Here is a 23,847-nt window from a genome sequence, read left to right on the forward strand (position 1 = left end):
GCCCTTTTATTATAATCCATATCTACTGACTGGACATATCTATCTGAATTACCTAACGAACCAGGCCATGAGAATTGAGAAAAGGAAACATTGCAAAGCATGACCAAACAACCTATATGTAGCACTCTGCACACTTCCTCTGAAGTTATACACGTGAATGCAAAAACAACAAGAATGCAGGCTGCAGTGTTATCCTAGGCTAGTGCGGCTCTACACAAAATGCACAAGTACTCCCTCCGTTTCCGTTTTCAAATATACGACGTTTATAACAAGCTAATTACTTTATAATATATATCTAAAAATGAAAATGGAGGGCAGGAGGGGACAGTGAGCTACTTCATAATATATGTATCTTAGATAAGTCGTGTGCACTTGCACTCTAGATCAACTTCTTTCCCTTCCACCTCTTCTAATCGCATATATGTATATGCAGTCATGCACGCACACTGCAGATGGCTTGCACACACGTTGCTTCAATTTGTTCTTCTCATGAGAAGCTACATGCTTCTGTCAGGACCAAAATACTCGGTGTCCATGCGGGTACCTACCGAAGTCGACAATGTTTGATCGGAGTTCACATGTTCTTAATACAGCAGCTACAAATCTAACGTACGACAGCAATGCCATGGGAGCAACTTTAGCATACATATCATCTACCAAACATATCTATGATACATGTCTAATGCATAATCAGCAAAATCGATTGGTCCCAATTATTCAACCGTGCATCGGGGAAACATACAGAGCTACCATGGAAACATACAGAGCTGAATTATTCAACTTCAATTTGGTTTCAATTTCAACCGTGCCATTTCACTCCTCATTCAGATAGGTTTCACACATAATCAGCAAGTGCAGGCAAAGAAGCATGTGCAACACATCCAGATTAGCTCCCCATTTAGATAGGTTTCACACATCTAGCATCCAACGCAAGAAGAAGAGATGGGGATTAGGAGAGGAAGGTACCTGCCGCGCGGCCGTCCTAGCCCCCACGCGATGCAGCCTGGGCCCGCCGTGCCTGCGCATCTGGCCGCGCCGAGGCCGAGCTCGCAAAGCTTCGCTGGAGATGGGAGGCCGCCGTGAGAGGGAGCGCCACCGGCGAGGGAGGAGCGCCGCCGTCACCGGCGAGGAAGGAGCACCACCGCCGCTGGTGAGGGAGGAGCGTCGCCGCGGCCGGGAGGGACGAGCGCCGTCGGCCGTCGGGGGGGGGGGGGGGGGGGGGAGCGCCGTCGGGCGTCGGGTCACGAGAGAGACGAGGGGAGATTTTTCTTTTTTATTAGCCGCGGTATCGCAGGGATCGGGGTGGGCAGACGGACAAACAAAAACAAATATCGCATGGGTCGATGCATGATTATTGTTTCCTTCCATGCATGTGGCCTCAGGTGATCGATTTGTTTCCTTCAAATCAGGCGGAGATCCTTTGAAGAACATCAACGTACCTCTCTTCCAGAGTAGCATGATTTCGATGCATGATTATTGTTTCCTTCCATGCATGTGGCCTCAGGTGATCGATTTGTTTTCTTCAAAGCAGGCGGAGATCCTTTGAAGAACATCAACGTACCTCCCTTCCAGAGCAGCATGATTTCAATGCATGATTATTGTTTCCTTCCATGCATGTGGCCTCAGGTGATCAATTTGTTTCCTTCAAAGCAGGCGGGGATCCTTTGAAGAACATCAACGTACCTCCCTTTCAGAGCAGCATGATTTCGATGCATGATTATTGTTTCCTTCCATGCATGTGGCCTCAGGTGATCGATTTGTTTCTTCAAAGCAGGCGGGTATCGCAGGCGTGGGCAGACGGACGAACCAAAACAAATGTCGCACAAAAAAAATATTCACGTTTTATTTTTTTAGTTGCAGGAGAAGGAGAATATAACAATTTTATACGGGAATAAAGAGTGGTGTCGGAGACTGTTGGAGGTGCTCTTACATTTTTTTTATCACTTCCATAGTGGGAACATCGTGTATAGCTACTGTGCCTGCTTTTTGCCTCAATTTTGCGTACGCTGTTCAACTTCTGATGAGACATTTGTTGATGCCAAGTCGGAATGCATTATGCTGTGTGACGTCGTACCCTTACTCGCTGATAAGTGATAGCTGGAAAGTGAAATGGTCATGTAGCCGACTAGCCGTCTTGAGTTTGCAGTTTCTTCGTCCTGTTGAACATCTGATACGAAACGAGTGTGCAGTGGCGGACCCAGGAAATTTGACGAGCCTGGGCGGGGAACAGAGTCTAATAACAAGCACTCAGGATCATAGATCGTAGTACAATAAAATATGGCAACCACATTGGCTTTAACCAGAGCCATGTTGGAACGCATGTTCACAAGATCACATGGATAACGAGAATATTTTTTTTTTAAAAAAAATCACATGCTGAATCACTCGGAATTTCATTAGGATCAAACTCACTAGTGACATTGTCCGTGTTTGGTTGTGGCTGCTGATGAGCTAGATCTGGCGGCACTTCATCTTCATGTGGCTCTTTTATGTTTGAGGTTCTTCAGTTGTCATGACTACCACCATGATCACCGAGATTTCTCGTATCAGGCCTTGTTTAGATTCCAAGTTTTTTCACTCTTTCTCCATCACATCAAATCTTTGGACACATGCATAGAGTATTAAATATAAATAAAAAAAATAACTAATTACACAGTTTGATTGTAAATTACGAGACGAATCTTTTGAGCCTAGTTAGACCATGATTGGACAATAATTGTCAAATACAAACGAACGTGCTACAGTGTCAAATACTAATTCTAACACTCATCTAAACAAGGCCTCAACCAAAAAAACGCTTCATTACTGAATCAAATTTGTGAATTATTGCAAGAATTAAATATCAAATGGACACAATTAACCAAATCACTAACTATCAAATTATGCCCAAATTTACCAGCTTGGCTAAGTTAAAAAAAAAAAAACTCTACCTGCCTGCCAATTGCTATGAATTGAGATGCCCAATGTTCTGATGCAACTGAGGGATGATGACTACTTGTTGATGTCGGCGCTATGGTACCCGCCACCGGTGGCCGGCGCTTCGGGACAGCTTGCTGCTAGGCTAGAGCAGTGCTGCCCCCTTACAGTACCAAAAGAGATTTGGAGATGAAGGTAGAAAGCAGGAGAGCCACCATGTGGCTGAAGGCTAGAGTAGCAGTAGCACGATGAATATATGTAGGAATTGAGAACGTTGCAAACTCCATGACTGGTGATTGGGTCTCGGTGGTGGCCAGGCCAGGTCTAGCCATCTAGGAACTCGGAGCGGAGCGCTGCGGCGGCGCGGTCGAGCGTCGCTTCGTTTCTGCCGACGGCCGAGCATTGACTCCCTGCGCTATGACCCTCCAAGGTCCAAGCGCCTGCATTCACGGCTGGGCCAAGGACTAGGCCTCAGTGGGCTTCGCAGGGGAGGAGCCCGGGCAAGGGCCCAGGGTCGCCGGCCCTGGGTCCGCCCATGCGAGTGTGCTCCTTTTTTTCTCTCTCTGTGTATTCCTGTGTTGAACCTAAACCTCGTTATCTATTACACTAGTGGTTTCTGGTGTATTTTATATTGATCATCCCTCGTCGCTGATAGCCTGATACTGACTGCCCTTGTGCTGGACTGGGACTGCTGGTCATGAGTTGTGCCGCTGTGGTGTCTGTGACTGCTTATAGTTCCAATTTTTCCCTTTCTATTGAGCATCTTTGTATGAATCGTTGTGTTGACTCTTGAGTCATAGGTACGGAGCTGCACTTGTGTTCTTGGGGATCTGTTTTCGCAAATTTTTGTACCGTGTTTTCCATGATTAAATATAATCGAGTCCTTATAGGAAAAAAAACATAGTTAACCGCCCAAAAGAGTGCATTTCTCATTTAGAAAACAAATAATTTCAAGTTTGATCAAATCTAAAAAAAACCAAGATACCAAATAATTTCAAGTTATATCATAGAATATATTTTTACTGGAACCCTTTTTTTTGTGACTTGCTTGCCTTTCATTAGAATCAACCGGCCAAGGCCTCAAACATCACCAAGTCCGCTACACATGCTGGAGTTACATGCCACGTCTCCAGACGCTGTGTGTTGGATACTTGTTTCGCTAAGACACGAGCTATCTTATTACAGCATCTATTAACAAAAACAAAAGAGAAATCTTGAAAGGCAAGGCACAAGTTCTGAATTTCCTGCAGTACTGGATCAATGACGGAGCGTTGAGTTTCTTTCTTCCACAAGTTTACTAGCTCTAGACAGTCCGTCTCCAGGATCACCCTCTGTTCACCATGTTGCTTGGCAAGCTCCAAACCATCACGGCAGGCCAATGCCTCCATCAAGCAGGCATCCAGACTCCTTTCATACCAACGCGCTTGCGCTACCCTGAATGCTCCTTGATGGTCACGGATAATACAAGCCGTTGCTCCCAACATTGCCAGCTGCCTGAAAAGCTGCATCAGAATTGATTTTCACCCATCCAGGCTTTGGCGGAGACCACTTTGGCTGCTCCGGCCTGTCGATTCTTGGTTTCAGTTCTTGGCTGAGCTACCATAGGTCATGCGCTGTGTCTCTCGCCCACGTCACAGCTTGGTGATCGTTCATCGGCTGCTCACCATGGCGCCTCTTGTTTCTCATCATCCATAGAGCCCACATACTACAGAGAATGATCGCTATGTCCCGTTCAGAACAGACGCCCGAGATGATATCAGTGGCCCAAAGTCTCCGGGTTCAGGCTTAACTTTCACCCCTGTCCCCAGCCAGACTTGGGGCCAGTTTGGTTGCCGAAATTTTTGGCAAAACGACACCGTAGCGTTTTCGTTGTTATTTGGCAATTAGTGTCCAATCATAGTTTAATTAGGTTTAAAAGATTCGTCTTGTAGATTTCGTCTAAACTGTGTAATTAGTTTTATTTTTTATTTATATTTAATGCTTCATGCATGCGTCCAAAGATTCAATGTGACGAAGAATCTTGAAAAATTTGGTATTTTGGGAGGGAACTAAACAGGGCCTTGATGCCAAAATCTTTTGGCCACCGAACACCCTATCAGCGCATGTTGGATAGATTCTTCTGGATCACCACAATCTTCATAGAAAGCAATTCTTTCGATATGTCTCCTGAATAACACTTGCCTTGCTGGTAGGGATTCATGAATAACTCGCCACCAGAAAACCTTCACTTTGGGCGGTACCTTGATCTTCCACAGCACCTTCCACAGGTCATCTGAGGATGAACTTGGTGTTTCAGGGTGCGCCCCTTCCACTTTGATCTTGTACAGAAGCTTGTATGCAGTTTTAACTGAGGCATTGCCTCAAAATTTCAAGTTTTTTCACTCTCTTTCCATCACATCAATTTTTGGACGCATGCATGGAGCATTAAATATAGGTAAAAAAAATAACTAATTGCACAGTTTGGTTGTAAATTATGAGACGAATCTTTTGAGCCTAGTTAGTCCATAATCGGATAAAGTTTGTCAAATACAAACGAAACGTGCTACAGTGTCCAGATTGCAAAAATTTGCAATCTAAACCAGGCCTGAGTAAATCCCGGATTTTTCCATATCCCAGGCCCAGACATCATGATCACCTTGTCCTACCGGAAGCCTGAGGATTGCTTCTGCATCTATTTTGAGAAAACAGCCCCTGACTGTCTCTATATTCCAATCACCATTCGCATTCAGTAACTCTGAAACCGTTGTAATAACCTGGCCTTCCTGGGGAGTAATCGGTCGGCCATCAAAGTGGTTTGGAGCGTGTTTAGTTGCCCAAATTTGAGAATTTGGGCTACTGTAGCACTTTCGTTTTTATTTGATAAATAGTGTTCAATCGTGGACTAATTAGGCTCAAAACGTTCGTCTCGCAATTTTCAACCAAACTGTGCAATTAGTTTTTTTTTCGTCTACATTTAATATTCCATGCATGCATCGCAAGATTCGATGTGATGAGTACTGTAGCACTTTTTTGGATTTTGGGATGGGAACTAAACACGCTCTTGCAATCCACCTGTCTCTCCAGATTTCAGTAGTGTTTCCATCAACCACTCTCTTAATCAACCCATGTTGCAGCGCTTCTCTTCCTGCCATAATAGCCCTCCATGCACTACTTGCATGTCTTTTCCTGGAAGACAACATAAATTCCGAGTCATGGAAGTACCGTCCCTTCAACACTCTGGTACAGAGCGAGTCAGGTCGAGTAATAAGTCTCCAGCCTTGTTTCCCAAGCATGGCCAGATTGAAACACCGTAAATCACGAAAGCCCATACCGCCTTTGTTCTTGGACCGCGTTAGACGCTCCCAACTCATCCAGTGCATGCGATGATTGTCGGCACTACTCCCCCACCAGTAATTTGACATTGCTGTTTTCATTTTCTTGCATGTGCTGATTGGTAGAAGGAAGCAACTCATTGAATATGTTGGAACCGCCTGTGCCACTGATTTGATTAGTACTTCTCGACCAGCGCAGCTTGCCTCCCTACCACACCAGCCATCAATCTTACTTCTAACCTGTGCCGGTAGGAATTCAAATAAACCACTCAAACTCCTTCCCGGTTCTGTTGGCAAGCCAAGGTATCTCTCTGCCAGCGCCTCCTTATGTATATCCAACTCCTGGCATAAATTGTCCCGAGCCTTGGTTGTATCTATTCAAAACCTCCATCAATCTACCAGCCCCTCCTTGCGATGCTTCTGAGAAGACAATGCAGTCGTCCGCAAAGAGCAAATGTGAAATCCAGGGGGAGTAAACACCAACTCTAACACCCCTAGATAGGTACATCGGGCCAATGGACTTCAGGAGACACGATAAACCTTCCGAACAAAGTAGGAAGAGGTAAGGTGATATGGGGTCACCTTGCCTAATTCCCCGAGTAGGTCTCAAGGGTTTTGTCAAAACGCCATTAATTCTGATAGAGAAGGAGACAGAGCTCACACATCTCATGACCAAATTCACAAAATCCGAATGGAGACCAAGCTTCAGCATAATCCCTCTCAGGTAAGCCCACTCCACTCGATCATAAGCCTTTGCCATATCCAACTTGACTGCACATGCGCCGGCTTTCCCTTTCTTCCTCTTTAGGTAGTGGATAAATTTTTACTGGAACCTTTTGAGACATAAATGTTCCTATTATTTTGTACAACTCTTGTGCTTGCACCCTTGTTTTGAAGTCTAATTATGATTTTACCCCTGTTTTATTCAAAAACTCATATAAGTGTTTAGTAAATAAAAATAATGGTTATGTTGATGAAGCCAACAAGGAGCGAATCAATTAGCCTTGTCGATTACTCGTAGGAGCAAATCAACTAGGCTTGTCGATTACTTGAGACAGGCTCCTATGCAATTTTTTTCTTTCTTTGAATGGACAAATAATGCAAAATAATTTAGTTTTCGGCTAGACTTTTTTTTTGTTACTCTTTATGTTGTAAGAAGTGATTTGGTTCTTTTAGTGACAAGAGATGAAGCCAAATATTTATAAAAAAAGATGGAAATGGTAGGTCCCGACAGAGACCGGTTTATTTGCATCCCATTTTCTGCACTCTTAAGTCCGGTTTATTTCTTTCACTCTGAAACCTAGTTTAATTCGATCAACGGTAATTCTGGGAAGCGGACGTCCGTCCGTCCGGACGCTCCGTTGCTAGGCCGCGATGCACCGACGACAGCCCAACGACCGCCTCTTATCTGCTCGTCCACTCGCCCCGCAACCGTTATAAAAAACTCACGTCACCGCAGCGCCACGATAGGGCTCCACGACTGCGCTCCACCGTGCCGCCTCCGCGACCGTGCCTCCCTCTCCATCGAGCCTCCGCTCCGCTGGCCGTCATCTCCACCACGCCCAAGTGCGGCAGCCGGTCTTCCTCCCTCTCCACTGCACCTCGCGCCCGTCGTGGCCTTCTCTAGCTCGCGGACCCACTGTGGCCTTCTCCACTAGACCTTTCGTGGCCTTCTCCACCGGAGCGGCGAGGTCTACATCGGTGAACTCCACGCGCCGACAAGCCTCCATTTGCAAGCAGCAAGGAGATGTTGCACTGAAAGAGCATGTTGCATGCCTATATTTTAAATGTTTCAGATGTTTCATATGTATATTTCAAGTGTTTCGTATGAATGTTGTAAAAGTAGATCTGGATGTTGCATATGTTGCAATGGTTGTGCACGTATGTTGCAACATTCTGTTCTCAATGTTTCATATGTTTTTTAGACGTAGGTTGCAAGTGTGTTTATTTGGATGTTGCATATGTTTCACACATATGTTGTAAGTGTTTTATCTGGATGTTTCGTATGTTTTACAATGTTTTCAAGTGTTTTTGCAAGTGTTTCAGATGCATGTTTCGAGTGTTTTTTTTCTATCTTTAGACGTATGTTGCAAGTGTTGTATCTGAATGTTTCAAAAGTAGATCAGGTGTTGTATCTCTCTCCTCGCCTTCTCTTGCCTCGCCTCGTTGTCTCCTCCTCCCGGTGCCGGCCGGACATCTGAACCAGAGGCACAGACGGGCGCTGCCCCCTCCCCCTCTTCTTGATGCTGGCGATGTTCGTGGTGACGCGGGCCTGCTTGAGGCGCATGAAATGAAGTGTAGACGCGGGCGCCCGACATTCGGACGCTAGCACTACTGTTCAATCAAATGAGTTCACCCCGTGACAATAACCCCTCATTTTCTGTCTGCTTGGAACAGAACGGTGAAGCCTAATTGTCATTTGTCACCCACCTGTCCTGTAAAATACATGTGCCAACATATACAGAAATTCAAGAATTGTCAGAAATGTTGGTCTTTTTAAATACTCTGTAACCACGTCACACAAGTACACTCGAGCAATTCACAGAAACTCTGCAAAACATTCACTCTTTACATCCCAAGGGCCTGTTTAGATGGCGAAAAACTTTGCAAAATGCACTGTAGTACTTTTCGTTGTTATTTGGCAATTAGTGTCCAATCATAGTCTAATTAGGCTTAAAAGATTCGTCTTGTGAATTTCGTCTAAATTGTGTAATTAGTTTTATTTTTTATTTATATTTAATGCTTCATGCATGCGTCCAAAGATTCGATGTGACAGAGAATCTGGAAAAAATTTGCAAAATTTTTTGGATCTAAACTGGACCCAAGACGTTGAGCATTCTAAAAAATGAAATAAACTGCAATATAGTCTCGAAGAAGATTCAACAGAATGGAGCTTAATGTGGCGGTGCAGACACTAAGCTTCGTCCAGTGCAGCTACTCCTGGGAGCTCCTTCCCTTCCAGCAACTCCAAACTTGCACCACCCCCAGTTGAAATGTGGCTCATAGAGTCGGCGACACCTGCCTTCTCAACAGCTGCAACGCAGTCTCCACCACCAATTATTGTAGTGACGCCCTTGCCACTAAGCTCGGCTAACTTCTTTGCAATTGCCTAAAGATGAGAATTCACGGTCAAGTTTGTTCATACAATTTCCCCAGAAGTGTCATAGCAGAAACAATGGCGTCACATAGCATTACCTTAGTTCCAACTGCAAACTTGTCAAATTCGAAAACTCCCATGGGTCCATTCCAAATGACTGTCTGAGTAGTTTCAAGGGCAGAACTGAATGCCGAAATTGAATCTGGACCTATGTCCAGACCCATCCATGCATCAGGAATTGCAGATGCAGGAACAACCTGAAGAGCAATCTCATGTCCATCACTGCGTGGATACAAGAGCAGCTGATTTTTCTAAAGTTTCATGCATGCCTTGATAATACTACTAGAAATAAAAATACAACCAACCTGACTGCTAGCATCAGGAGCAAACTTATCAGCGATGACCACATCAATTGGCAACATAAGGGAGACGCCCTTGTCCTTTGCTTTTTTAAGGAGAGAGGTCGCAAGCTCAAGCTTGTCATCTTCGACCAAGGAAGAACCTATTGAGTGTCCTTGTGCCTTGTAAAACGTGAAGATCATACCACCACCCAAGAGAAGGATGTCACATTTCTCCAATAGTGATTCAATAACTCCGATCTTAGATGACACTTTGGAGCCACCAATAATAGCAGCAAATGGTCGTTTGGGGTTTGAAACAGCTCCTACAAGGTAATCAAGCTCCTGCGATTTTATTTTGTGTACAAGATCAGGAAACTGAAGAGGTAGACCTTTTCATGGAAGAGAAATACAGGAAAACAAAAAGAAATAATGGCATTTGCTCTTAAAGTTTCCTTGGTCAGGATTCATATATTGAGTTATTGACACAAAAGACACAAACCTTCTGCAAAAGGAACCCTGCCACAGAGGGCTTCAAGACCTTGGTAACTCCCTCAGTTGATGCATGTGCTCTGTGAGCAGTTCCAAAGGCATCGTTCACATAAAGATCTGCTAAGGAGGCAAGCTTCTTTGCAAACTCTGGGTCATTCTTCTCTTCCTCCTTGTAGAATCTAACATTTTCAAGGAGCACAAAATTACCATTTGGCAGTGCAGACACCAATTTCTCTACTTCTGGTCCAACAGCATCATCTGCCTTTTGCACCTATTTGTGGATGTGCGCATATACTCAACATAAATAAAGCAATAGATGATTATTAATTTTGACATTGTATCATTGTGAAAGCAAAAGGTACCTGTATACCTAGAAGTTCAGACAACCTTGGTACAAGGGGAGCCAAGCTAAGCTTGGGAGTAACACCCTTAGGGGCACATCCACAGTGGGGAAAACAAAGAACGAGAAAATAAGATAAATTTTGATAAATGTTGCCTAATAAAAGTTTCACCCTTAGGGAGACCCTGCATACCCGCTCCTCATCGTACTTGCGTTGTGATAAATGTTGTCGAGTAAAAGTTTCACCAGCAGCAAATACAAAGTGCAAATCATTCAGAACTTCTAGTTCCCCGACAAATACCCCCTACATAATGAACTCGTATGTCCACATCACCTCAGCACTTGAAATATTATGCTAGATCTGGGACATGTAAACTTGAACACTATCTTTCCCTGATGCAGAGTTAACTACATCTCATGGTAATTCGATTGTGCAGGTTCAATTATCTCAGAAGAGACGAAGGAATTACATACAAAAAACGAATTACAGAACAACGCTATGCAATAAGGATATAGTCTAAATAAAAGTCTTCAAAAAAGTATGCCCGTGTTATTATTTATCTTAAAACACCAAAGACGATGTCACTCAGCAAGTCAGCATAACTTAAATGTCCACAATTCAAACACCTACTCGGCTACTGGTGCCAATGCGACTTTACTACGTCTGAATCCACAGCTAATAGTTGTATCAGTCATTCAGTTTTATGGATTTGATCGAGCCAATTTGAGTTTGATGTACACTCAATATGGGAAACATATGCGTGGATAACACCATATTAATCGAGGCTTATCAGGTGACTGGTGAGGATGACCGTGGCGCCGTTGTTAATGAGGTGCTTGATGGTTGGGATGGCGGCGTGGACGCGGGTGTCGTTGGTGATTGAGAACACAAGGTTGACAAGTACCCTTGTGTGTTCGTTTTGTGATGAGTGATTGTCAATGTGATCCACGAAGTAGGTTGAGTGGTGACTAACCCTACCATGGCGAAAGCTATGTGTGCGACATGTCTTTTGGCTTGTGTTGTGCAGGTGTGGAGCTCGGATGCGGTGGTCGACGGCGAGATGAAGGTCAAGGAGGACGTGCTGTGCCGACGGACCGGGAGCGGTGAAAGACGGACGTGAGGCTTGGACTGAGGGACCCAGAGGCCGGGTGACTAGCCGCGGTGGCTGACACTTGGGACATCGACAAGTGCAAGAAGACATGGGAGTGACGGTGTTGACCGAGTCAAGACGGCGGACGTGCGGGTCGAGCGAGGCTCAGAGGACTTGGCGTGCCGGCCGGTCGAGGACGGCGGTGACACATGTCGAGCGGCGGGGGACGCGTATGGAGTACGCTACTCGCGAGCGGGTTTGGTGGTTTGGGCCTCAAAACCATCGGTGGCGGGTTTACGGGTTTGGGCCTCAAAACCCGGGCGAAGGTTCAGAGGAGGAACGGACGGCACGTGATGGCATCGGGGAGTTCGCGTCGAGGCGAAGCTACTGATGAGGAGGTGCGGTGGCCGTCGGATGAAGATGACACCGGGTTGGACCATAACGCCATTGGGCTAAGTGGTTTGACTCGATAGTATCCAGGGACAAAACTGTGTTGGTGTAATAGCCTAGTTAAATAGGATGAGGGAGCCCCCACCTCCCTCACCTCTTTGCCATTCTCTCATTTTCCCCCTTCCACCTAGGGTTAGCTCTTCTTCTAGTTCTTAAGAGAGAGGTCCACTTATGAAGAAATTCGTGAGTGTAAACTGAGATTTGGTGTGGGAATGGAGGCTCGAATCCTCCCGTTGTCCTCCGGGATTCAGTGATTTTGTGTGTGATTTTCGTCACTGTGTTCTTGAGTTTTTCCCCATTTTCGTTCATGCCTACGATCTCGTTTTCCCAGAGTTTGGATCAATCCAAGGAAATGATTTCTTGGGGCTAGATTCGTAGCGCATTGAATTTGGTCTGTGCAAATTTTGGGCGCGGTTCGTGTTGATTTGATCCAGTTCTCGTCGGATTTTTGGAGTTGCCTCCCTCTGTTCGTCGCTTTGTTCGTGCGCTGTTCTTAGGCACTCACGTACAAGCGTGCGCACGGGTGGCCCCAGCAGCACTCGGCGACAGCGGCACCAACACTAGCCCCAGCTGCTGTGCACGCTCACCAGAGCACCACTCGCCCCTGGGACATTGAGACTCGTCCGCTCCTGTGTGCTTGGTTCCTGTTCGTCAGTCTTCGTTTTTGAGTCACGAGCTTCGGATATTGCAGCCGTTGTTTTGCCGTGTTCTCTACTGGACGGTGTGCATACCCTCGCCCGAGCTCTTCCGCATCGGTGAGCAGTCCCACCGGCTTCGTATTCCAGGCAACGTTGTCCGTCGTGTCTTTGGTTGCTGCCCCTTTTCAAGCAATAGTTTTTGAACTAATTAAATATTCACTTGTTTGATTAGTTTGTTGACTGGCTTGAGCATGTGCTCTCGTTAGCTTCTCTCTGTACTTGTTTGGCCCAACGTCCAGGAGGCAGGTAGCACCTCCTGGTGGCTGCTCATTCTTCAACTCTGAACTGTTGTTGCTTGCCAGTTTGGCCTGAGTGCCCAGTCTGTTTCATCTCTGCAGGAGAGTCTGTCCCCAGCGCTCGGTGGTGTGCAGCCCAGCCATCGGCGAATTTCCAGCTGATTTTCTGGTGTAATTTTTCAGGCCTTGATTTCTCATTTTGAGTGCAGTTTGGTCATCTGAGCTCCAAATCGGATTTCGTCTATTGCATTGGTATTGTACCGTTCCAAAGAATTGATCTAAGTACTCTCGTTACCAGTTGGCTTAGGTATTTTAGTTTCGCCAGCTCGCTTGTGTTTGGGGGTAACTTTGGGACAACGGCCAAATATTTTGCAAGAAATTTGAGGCTCCCATTCACCCCCCCCTCTGGTCGCCGTTTCCGGTCCTTCAGTTGGTATCAGAGCCGGTGAAAGATCATTCCACCTTAATCGGTCCGTGATCCACGAAGGCGACATGGAGCGTGGTTCCGGTAAACCACCATTCTTCGATGGAACAAACTACCCCTATTGGAAGATCCGCATGTCTGCGCATCTTTAGGGGATTGATTGGCTTGTTTGGGAGATTTGCGAGGATGCTACCTACGTTGTGCTTGAACCCCATGCTCATGTCACGCAAGATCAAAAAGATCGGCACAACGCTAATAGCAGAGCTCGCTCAGTTCTTTTCTCGAGTCTTTCGCTTTAGGAGTTCGAGAGAGTCTCCGATTGTACTACTGCTCGGGAGATCTGGGTGAGGCTTTAGAGCTATCACGAGGGGACCGCACAGGTCAAAACCAGACTCTACGAGACGTACAAGAGGGAGTACGAGAACTTCACCCAGCTTGATGGCGAGTCCATCGATGCCATATTTTCTCGCTTTCAGACCATCATCAACAAGATGCTAGCAAACAAGGCATAGTTACCTTATGACGATCATGAGAGGGCACTCAAGCTTCTATATGCCCTAGATCGAAAGGTATGGGATGTGAAGGTGATCGCCATCATTGAGTCTTCGGGGTATGAGACCCTCACCGTGGATGAGCTTTTCAGCAAGCTCAAGTCCACCGAGATCGACTACCAGACCCAAGCCAAGCTCAAGAATCCCTCTGCACCGACTATGGCTTTGGTCTCTAGTAACGGCTCAAGTTCTTTGGCTAACCCCTCATAGATGTCATTTGCCTTGTCTTCTTTGGTGTCTCTCACAGAGGAGCAATTGGAGGCCCTTGGGGACGACGAGCTGGCGTTGATCATCAGCCGGTTCTCGTGGTTTCACAACAACCGCTTGAATCACCGGCGTGGTGGTGGTCTGAAGGAAGGATGCTACGGCTGTGGAGACCCTGACCACTTTGTCGCCCACTGCCCCAAGAAGAACAAGCACTCCTCTGACAAGCACGACTCCAACAAGCGCAAGGACAAGCGCGAGTACACCTCTAAGCACAAGTCGAAGGGAGGATTTGACAAGGAGGCGCTCAAGAAGAAGTACTTCAAGAAGGCCAAGGCCCAAGAGTGCGCCTTCCTCGCCTCCCTTAGCGACCTCGACAATGACACCGACGACGACCGTTCTTCTTCCTTGAGTGATGATGAGTCCGAGAAGAGACGTGAGGACAAGTTGACCGGGCTTTGTTTTGTTGCCAAGTCCATACATGGAGGCTACTGCACCATGTCCGTGGATGAAGGGGTGAAGCCCAATAAGGACGTGCTTCCCAGCGACGACGACTCTACCGAGGTAAAACCCACCGTCGATGCTCTTATTGCCGAGCTTGATATCATGACTGATACTTTGATGAGTCAAGATAAGCTGCTAAAACATGCTGCTCGTGAGAGGAAAGAGTTTAAGGACAAGCTAGAAGTTGTGGAGAAGGAGCTTGAGGAAGCTAAGAAGCTTGTCGTTCATGTGTCTGACGAGGCTGAGTGTGATGAATGTGCTGTTCATATGACCAACTTTTCTGAGTTGCAATCTAAGTATGCTGTCTTGTTAGATGAGAATGATGAGCTGAAGGCTAGGTCTAGCTTGTTGGGTGCGTGCAAGTCTTGTTTGGGCATGCAATCTGAGCTGGCAGAGAAGAATGCCAAGATCCTTGCTCTTGAGAAGGCTAGTTTAGATAGCATGGTTGTTGAGTGTGCACGTTGTGAGAGCTTGGTGTTGGAGCTTGATTCTTGCAGGCGGGACAAGATGAGATCCGAGGAAGACAACACATACCTTTGGTCCATCTTGAATTGGGTGTCTTGTAGTGAGCCGCAGTTGGGCATGATGATGAGCCAGTTCAGGCGGGGAACTGGGACATCTAGAGTAGGCTTTGCTTTAGGTGGGAAGGGTGAACACGTCTATGGCAAAGTTGGTGAGTTCAGTGGTTTAAGCCCAAGTGAGAAACCTTCCAAGATCAATCCACCTAAACCTACCGAACCCACTGTAAAAGATGGAGTGTTAGAAGAACCTCCAAGAGCTCCACCCCAGAAACAAGTTTGGGTTCCAAAACCAAACCATCTCAGGAACCCACTTGACACTCTATCGAACATCTCTGAGGATCCCCTTCCTAAAGCCAAAAAGCTACCAAGAGTGACACATACCCACAAGAAAGTGAGCCAACAACCACCCAAGAGAGAGGTGAGGTATCACTGTGACTATTGCCATAGGGATGGTCACCTTGTTGAGTTTTGCTTTAGGAGGAAGAGAGATGAGCGGCGGGAGTATGAGTTGAACAACCGGAACATGTACTGCCCGCCCCATGGCGTACATGTGCCGCCTATTCAGAGGCGCAATGCTAGGCCTCGAGGGGCAATGCCTCAAGGTGCTTGGCCTCAGGTTGCGAGACCACATGGTGGTCATGCCCGGCGTGGTTCAGGTTGTGATCAATATGACTTTGGATCTCGCGGCAGTGGCTTTCAGTCCTACAGTTCTAGCGGACCATGTTTTCCCCCACGTGGTGCCCACTTTCCTCAAATGGGACATGGCATGTTTGGTGTTTTTTTATAACACTTTTCTAGGGCAAATGAACCAACACTAGTATCCTTCACAGTTTACTAACCCTAGTGTTGCGCCATTTGCTCATCCCATGTCCTTCTATTGATGCAGGATGGAGGCCTGGAGAACACGTGGCTTATTGATTCTAGATGTTCACGCCATAGGACCGAAAGCTCAAAATGGTTCTCTAGCCTCGACCCCGTGCAATGCAAGGAGTACATCACATTCGGGGACAATAGCAAAGGTAAGGTGCTTTCTCATGGAACCATTCGGGTCAACGACAGTTTTGTCTTGAAGGATGTTGCTTTGGTTTCGAATTTGCATTTCAATTTGCTTTCAGTTTCGTAGCTCCTTCAGGATGGCTTTGAAGTGCGATTTAAGACCGGCTTGTCTTGAGTCCTTAATTCTCAGGGAAATCTTGTTTGCCAGATTGTTACTTTTGGCCATGTCTTTCGAGCTAATTTTTCTCACTCTTTTGGCTCTTCTCGATGTTTGGTGGCCGGATCCTCCTCTGAGCTTTGGAAGTGGCATAGGAGATTGGGTCACTTGAGTTTTGACTTACTAGCTAGGTTGAGCTCACTTAACTTAATCCGAGGATTGCCCAAGTTAAAATTTGAAAAGGATTTGGTTTGTCACCCTTATCGTCATGGGAAGATGGTTGCTGCCTCTCACCCACCTGTGAACCAAGTTATGACCAAGGAACCCAGCGAGTTACTTCATATGGACACAGTTGGTCCAGCTCGAGTTTGGTCAGATGGTGGGAAGTGGTACGTTCTAGTGATCGTGGATGATTTTCTCGCTACTCTTGGGTGTTTTTCATGAAGAGTAAGGATGAGGCTTTTTCACATGCTCGGGATTTGGTTCTTCGGTTGCAAAATGAGTTCCCTAAGAATGCCATGAGAGCGATTCACAGTGACAATAGCACAGAATTCAAGAATACTCATTTTGAAACCTTTTGTGCTTCTTTGGGCCTCGAGCACTAGTTTTCCTCTCCTTATGTCCCTCAGCAGAATGATGTTGTTGAGCGCAAGAATCAGACCCTTGTTGAGATGGCCAGGACGATGCTCGATGAGCATAGGACTCCTAGGAGATATTGGGCCAAAGTGATCAACACCGCGTGCCATGTTTCAAATCGTATTTTCCTTCGAGCTTTCATGAAGAAAACTTCTTATGAGTTGCAATTCGGATGACCACCCAAGGTAAGCCACTTTAGAGTATTTGGATGCAAGTGCTTCATTCTAAAACAAGGTAATTTGGACAAGTTCGAGTCTAGGTCTTCCGATGGTATTTTTCTTGGTTATGCTTCTCATTCTCATGCATATCGTGTTCTTAACCTTGAAACTAACCGAGTTGTGGAGACCTGTGAGGTCACTTTCAACGAGACCATGCCTTGTTCTGTTCCTGTCTTTGAAAGTGCAGGTGATCAGGAGATCGGTGAGAGCATCTTTGTTGAGGAGAATGAGGAAGATGCTGATTGGAGAGATGTCGAGCCGACCTCTTTGGCTGCTCTAGTTGAGTCTGCGATGACTACTTCGGCTCACAGTCCCGACCTGTCTTCTTCCACTACTTGGGGTCTGCACGAGCCGCCTCCTCAGCCTACGCTGGTTGCACCTGAGGAGGCCCTAGCTGCTGTGGAGGGGGAGGCGACTTCTTCGAGAGAAGCACCTCGGCACATTTAGCGTCGCCACCCGCCTCAGACCATGATCGGCAACATCGACCAAAGGGTCACACGGTCTAGGTCACATCAGATCTCACACTTTGCTCATTCTGCTTTCGTAGCTTCTTTTGAGCCTCGAGATATTGGACACACACTATCTAATGCCGATTGTGTCAATGCTATGCACGAGGAGTTAGAGAACTTTGAGCGGAACCAAGTGTGGGTTTTAGTTCCACCTCCACCAGAGTGCCACCCCATAGGTACAAAGTGGGTTTACAAGAACAAGCAGAGTGAGGATGGAGTGGTAGTGAGAAACAAGGCAAGATTAGTGGCTCAGGGTTTTTGCCAAAAAGAGGGAATAGACTATGAAGAAACCTTTGCTCCTATTGCCTGTCTAGAAGCCATTAGGATCCTTTTAGCATTTGCAGCTTCGAAAGGGTTCAAGCTATATCAGATGGATGTGAAGAGTGCCTTCTTGAATGGGTACATAGAGGAAGAGGTTTATGTGAGGCAACCCCCTGGCTTTGCAAATCCTAAGTACCCCAACCATGTTTTTAAACTCCACAAAGCCTTGTATGGTTTGAAACAAGCCCTGAGAGCCTGGTATGAGCGTTTGAAAGCCTTCTTGCTTGATAAGGGTTTTAGGATGGGTTTCGTAGATAAGACTTTGTTCCTCCTCAAGCAAGGCACATACATCCTTTTGGTTTAGATATACGTGGATGATATAATCTTTGGTGGCTCTTCTCATGCTCTTGTTGCCAAGTTTTCAGATACTATGAGCAGGGAATTTGAGATGAGCATGATGGGCGAATTGACTTTCTTCCTCGGGCTGCAAATCAAGCAAACTCGCGAGGGGACGTTCGTGCACCAAGGCAAGTACACCAAGGACGTGCTCAAGAAATTTGATATGGGTGAGGCCAAGCCTCTTTCGATGCCCATGTCAACCACGATGACCCTGGATGAGGACAAGGAGGGAGAAGCCATGGACCAGAAGGAATGCCAAAGCATGATCGAGTCCCTGCTGTACCTAATGGTGATGAGACCGGACATCTAGTTCACAGTCTGCTTGTGCGTGCGCTTTCAGTCTTCGCTGCGCATGTCTCATCGTCAAGCCATCAAGCGGATCCTTAGGTACCTTCATTTCACACCTGAGTTTGGTCTTTGGTTTTTGGCCTCCTCCTCTCTTTCTCTTTACGGGTATTCTGATGTGGATTATGCTGGTTGTCGTGTTGAGAGGAAGTCCACTTTGGGGACTTGTCAGTTTCTTGGATCTTCTCTTGTGTCTTGGTCTTCTCACAAGCAGTCTAGCGTCGCCCAATCCACCACAGAAGCTGAGTATGTTGCTGCTGCTGCTTGTTGTTGCTAGTTGCTTTGGATGATAGCTACTCTGAGAGACTTTGGGTTAGAGTTTAGGCGAGTGCCTTTGTTTTGTGACAGCACCAGTGCCATAAGTGTAGCCAAAAAACCTAGTCCTTCACTCAAAGACAAAGCACATAGAAGTTCGCTTTCACTTCTTGCGTAACCACTATGAGAAAAGGTGATATCGATCTACACCACATTGATACCCAAAACCAGCTCGCATATATCTTCACCAAACCACTTGACCAAGCCCAGTTTGCTCGCTTGCGAGGGGAGCTTGGAGTTTGTTTCCCTTTTTAGAGGAGGGGAACTTTGGTTGTTGTATTCTAGTTTTGCTTTTCTTTGTAGTTTAGCTTTTGTTTTTGTTTTTATATCATACTTGCATATCATATCATATCATCATGTATCATATTGCATCCTGAGCTTCATCCTTATAGTAGCTAGATTGACACTATGCTCTTGTTGGGGATGTTATGGATATACATGATGTGCTTTTGCCTTATGCTCCTTTTGATCAATTGATGCATGTTATGAGCTAAGCTTGTTTTCCAAACTGTGAACTTGATTAAAACTTGTTGAAACATGAAATGTGTTCACCACTACTTGTGGCAACTAGCATGTGTAGAATGTGTCGAGATCTTTTTTTTTTGCTTCATATATATGCTTAGTTGCTACGGCTCATACCTTGAGTTACACACTTGCTTGAGAAACTTGAATGTGTGCTAAAACTTGAAAAACAAACTAAGTGATTTGAAAAGATCGGGATGGGTCTGTACTATCCTATGTCAGAGTATCGAGATAGCTCCAAATTGCACTTATTGGTGAACTTGAGCTCTGTAATGGATACCGAGATCATTGTCTTAAGCTTCTAATTGCCTTTGGCATAGGCTTGACATGGTCGCTAAGTCAGGTTTTGATGACACAGATAACCTCCCACACACACTTGTCTGACAAACTTTGGTAATAAGTTGCATAACTCCGATAAATTTCAATTGGTATCTAAAATTTGATCAAACCACAAGTTTGTCTCATGACATGATGTGTGAACTTTGTTTGGGGTAGTTCACTTTGCATACATGTGTAGCACAAGGTCGATCTCCTGTCTATTTTTGCTATGTGCTCCTTTGGTGGTGTACCCTCTTTTAAAATTGCTCAAACTTGATCAAACTTGCTTAAATGCCATATTTCATCTCATTTGGTCACCTTGAGCATTTGCTAGCACTTGTATGTGTTGCTATATATACATGACAGCATCAACTAGAGCATCCTTTCAATCTACTTGCTATAATCTTGAAGCTTCTGCATTCGTGCATTTCTGCATTCATAGCTTGTTTTGAGGGGGAGTTGCAATCCTTGGGCTCTAACTTGATAAGTGCATGTGTCAACAAGGGGGAGAAGTTTCCACACTCACAATGTCACAAGGGGACACAAGGGGAGAAATATTCAGAAAAGGGGAAGGAACTTCCAATTCCACCCAAAGTTGAGAGATGTGCATTCATTTGAGAGAGATTGCACTTGTTCAGGGGGGAGTTGCATTTGAGTCATTTTGCTAGATGTGTTGAGCCTTTGCCTCTTTTGGAGGGTCTAGCAGTTTTTGGCTTTTTGAGCTTTGCTAGTGGTGTTGAGCCCGTTGCCTCTTCTTGAGGGCTAGCTTTGTTTTACTTGGTTGCGTCGAGCCGTTGCCCATGTCTTTGGGGACCAAGTTTTGCTCATTTTCAAATGACCCGGTTCTTGGCTTTTTTTTGGCTTTTGGTCGTTTGGGTGAGTTCTTTGTTTTCTCTTCTTCTTCTTTTTCTTTTGCTCAAGCTATTCGTGTATTGGTGTTAACAATGCACTCATCAAGGGGGAGATTGCGAACACAAGGTTGACAAGTACCCTTGTGTGTTCATTTTGTGATGAGTGATTGTCAATGTGATCCACGAAGTAGGTTGAGTGGTGACTAACCCTACCATGGTGAAAGCTATGTGTGCGACATATCTTTTGGCTTGTGTTGTGCAGGTGTGGAGCTCGGATGCGGTGGTCGACGGCGAGGTGAAGGTCAAGGAGGACGTGCCGTGCCGATGGACTGGGAGCGGTGAAGGACAGACGTGAGGCTTGGACCGAGGGACCCAGAGGCCAGGTGACTAGCCACGGTGGCTGACACTTGGGACATTGACAAGTGCAAGAAGACAAGGGAGTGACGGTGTTGACCGAGTCAAGACGGTGGACGTGCGGGTCGAGCGAGGCTCAGAGGACTTGGCGTGCCAACCGGTCGAGGACGGCGGTGACACATGTCGAGCGGCGGGGGACGCGTATGGAGTACGCTACTCGCGAGCGGGTTTGGTGGTTTGGGCCTCAAAACCATCGGTGGCGGGTTTACGGGTTTGGGCCTCAAAACCCAGACGGAGGTTCTGAGGAGGAACGGACGGCACGTGGCGGCATCGGGGAGTTCGCGTCGAGGCAAAGCTACTGATGAGGAGGTGCGGTGGCGTCGGATGAAGATGACACCAGGTTGGACCATAACGCCCTTGGGCTAAGTGGTTTGACTCAATAGTATCCAGGGGCAAAACTGAGATTGTGTAATGGCCCTATTAAATAGGATGAGGGAGCCCCCATCTCCCTCACCTCTTTAGCATTCTCTCATTTTCCCCCTTCCACCTAGGGTTAGCTCTTCTTCTAGTTCTTAAAAGAGAGGTCCACTTATGAAGAAATTCGTGAGTGTAAACTATGATTTGGTGTGGGAATGGAGGCCCGAATCCTCCAGTTGTCCTCCGGGATTCAGTGATTTTGTGTGTGATTTTCGTCACTGTGTTCTTGAGTTTTTCCCTATTTTCGTTCATGCCTACGATCTCGTTTTCCCGGAGTTTGGATCAATCCAAGGAAATGATTTCTTGGGGCTAGATTCATAGCGCATTGAATTTGGTCTGTGCAAATTTTGGGTGCGGTTCATGTTGATTTGATCCAGTTCTTGTCGGATTTTTGGAGTTGCCTCCCTCTGTTCGTCGCTCTGTTCGTGCGCTGTTCTTGGGCACTCACGTACAGGCGTGCGCACGGGCGGCCCCAGCAGCACTCGGCGACAGCGGCACCAACGCCAGCCCCAGCTGCCATGCGCGCTCACCAGAGCACCACTCGCCCCTAGGACATTGAGACTCATCCGCTCCTGTGCGCTCGGTTCCTGTTCGTCAGTCTTCATTTTTGAGTCACGAGCTTCGGATATTGCAGCCGTTGTTTTGCCGTGTTCTCTACTGGACGGTGTGCATACCCTCGCCCGAGCTCTTCTGCATCGGTAAGCAGTCCCACCGGCTTCGTATTCCAAGCAACGTTGTTCGTTGTGTCTTTGGTTGCTGCCCCTTTTCAAGCAATAGTTTTTGAACTAATTAAATATTCACTTGTTTGATTAGTTTGTTGACTGGCTTGAGCATGTGCTCTCGTTAGCTTCTCTCTGTACTTGTTTGGCCCAACGTCCAGGAGGCAGGCAGCACCTCCTAGTGGCTGCTCATTCTTCAACTCCGAACTGTTGTTGCTTGCTAGTTTGGCCTGAGTGCCCAGTCTGTTTCATCTCTGCAGGAGAGTCAGTCCCCAGCACTTGGTGGTGTGCAGCCCAGCCATCGGCGAATTTCCAGCTGATTTTCTGGTGTAATTTTTAGGCCTTGATTTCTCATTTTGAGTGCAGTTTGGTCATCTGAGCTCCAAATCGGATTTCGTCTGTTGCGTTGGTATTGTACCGTTCCAAAGAATTGATCTAAGTACTCTCGTTACCAGTTGGCTTGGGTATTTTAGTTTTGCCAGCTCGCTTGTGTTTGGGGTAACTTTGGGACAGCGGCCAAATATTTTGCAAGAAATTTGAGGCTCCATTCACCCCCCTCTGGTCACCGTTTTTGGTCCTTCAGTGATGTTCTGGCTGTCGTTGAGGGGCACGTTGAGGTCGGCGCGCACGAGCACGCGTTTCCCCTCGACGTCCGTTGTGGCGAGATCGCCCACGCTCTTCTTGGCCATCCTCGCCACGGCGCGCGTCCCGTGTCTTGCGTCCGGTTGACGGCGCAGAGCGGCAGCGCGAAGCAACGTGGATCGCCAGCCGCGGGTCGGCGCCAGCGCCCAGGGAACCGGAGCCTAGCGACCGCTCCGGTGGGCACGCAGAGGCGAGGCCCGCTCGGCGTAGCGTCGTGCCGGGGCCGGTCGAGGCCACTGCCCCGCGGACCGCCTGGCGAACCAGGGAGAAAGAGGCCGGCGCTAACGCCGATGCCATTGACAAGGCCGTGGCAGACGTCAAGCTGGAGGGAGGGTTTTGCGCAGGCAGGGAAATGCCGTGAACGAAGGGGAAGGGATCTTCGCTGATCGCCGCCACGTGAATGTTTCGTCAACGGCGAAGGAGGAGGCAGGCAGCCAGGCACACAACCAAGGCCAAGCCGGCCGAGGGGGAAGTGGGGATTCAAAGTGGGTGACTGGTCTGGAAAGAAATTAGAATATTAGACACTCCTTGTGCTGTCACCACCGTTGGAACAAAGATAGACGGTCTTGGTTGAGTACCTAGGGCACCGATGAAAGTCAGTCTATAAAAGGGGGAAAAAGTACTTTTCCTCAATGATAGTATGATTTTCTCCCACGTTTATAAAATCAGAATTTTAATGTCCTTAACTTTCAAAATATTTGATTTTTATTATCTTGGGTGGCTTTATCTAACATGATGTAGATGACGTGGCGTCACATCAACCGAACTACTCCCTCTGTCACAAAATACTTAATCTTATAGCATTCAAATTTTGTTCCAAAAAGGGTATCTAAGATCCTAAAGCGTCCACTATTAAGAGACGGAGGAGGTATATAGGAGGATAAGTTGAATTTCGTCGATGCTTTAAAGGGTATAACAGAATATAAATATTTTTTTAAAAATATCAAAAATATTT

At 46.7% G+C, this 23,847-nt stretch overlaps 2 pseudogenes; one reads left to right on the forward strand and one right to left on the reverse strand.

Annotated features, from left to right (window-relative positions):
- Positions 1-9,141: 9,141 nt before the first annotated feature.
- On the reverse strand, positions 9,142-23,189 carry LOC136453165 (phosphoglycerate kinase, chloroplastic-like; annotated as a pseudogene).
- Positions 13,462-17,627, forward strand: LOC136451198 (uncharacterized; annotated as a pseudogene).
- Positions 23,190-23,847: the final 658 nt, after the last annotated feature.

Source organism: Miscanthus floridulus, chromosome 5 (assembly GCF_019320115.1).
Source record: "Miscanthus floridulus cultivar M001 chromosome 5, ASM1932011v1, whole genome shotgun sequence".
Classification (NCBI taxonomy): Eukaryota; Viridiplantae; Streptophyta; class Magnoliopsida; order Poales; family Poaceae; genus Miscanthus; species Miscanthus floridulus.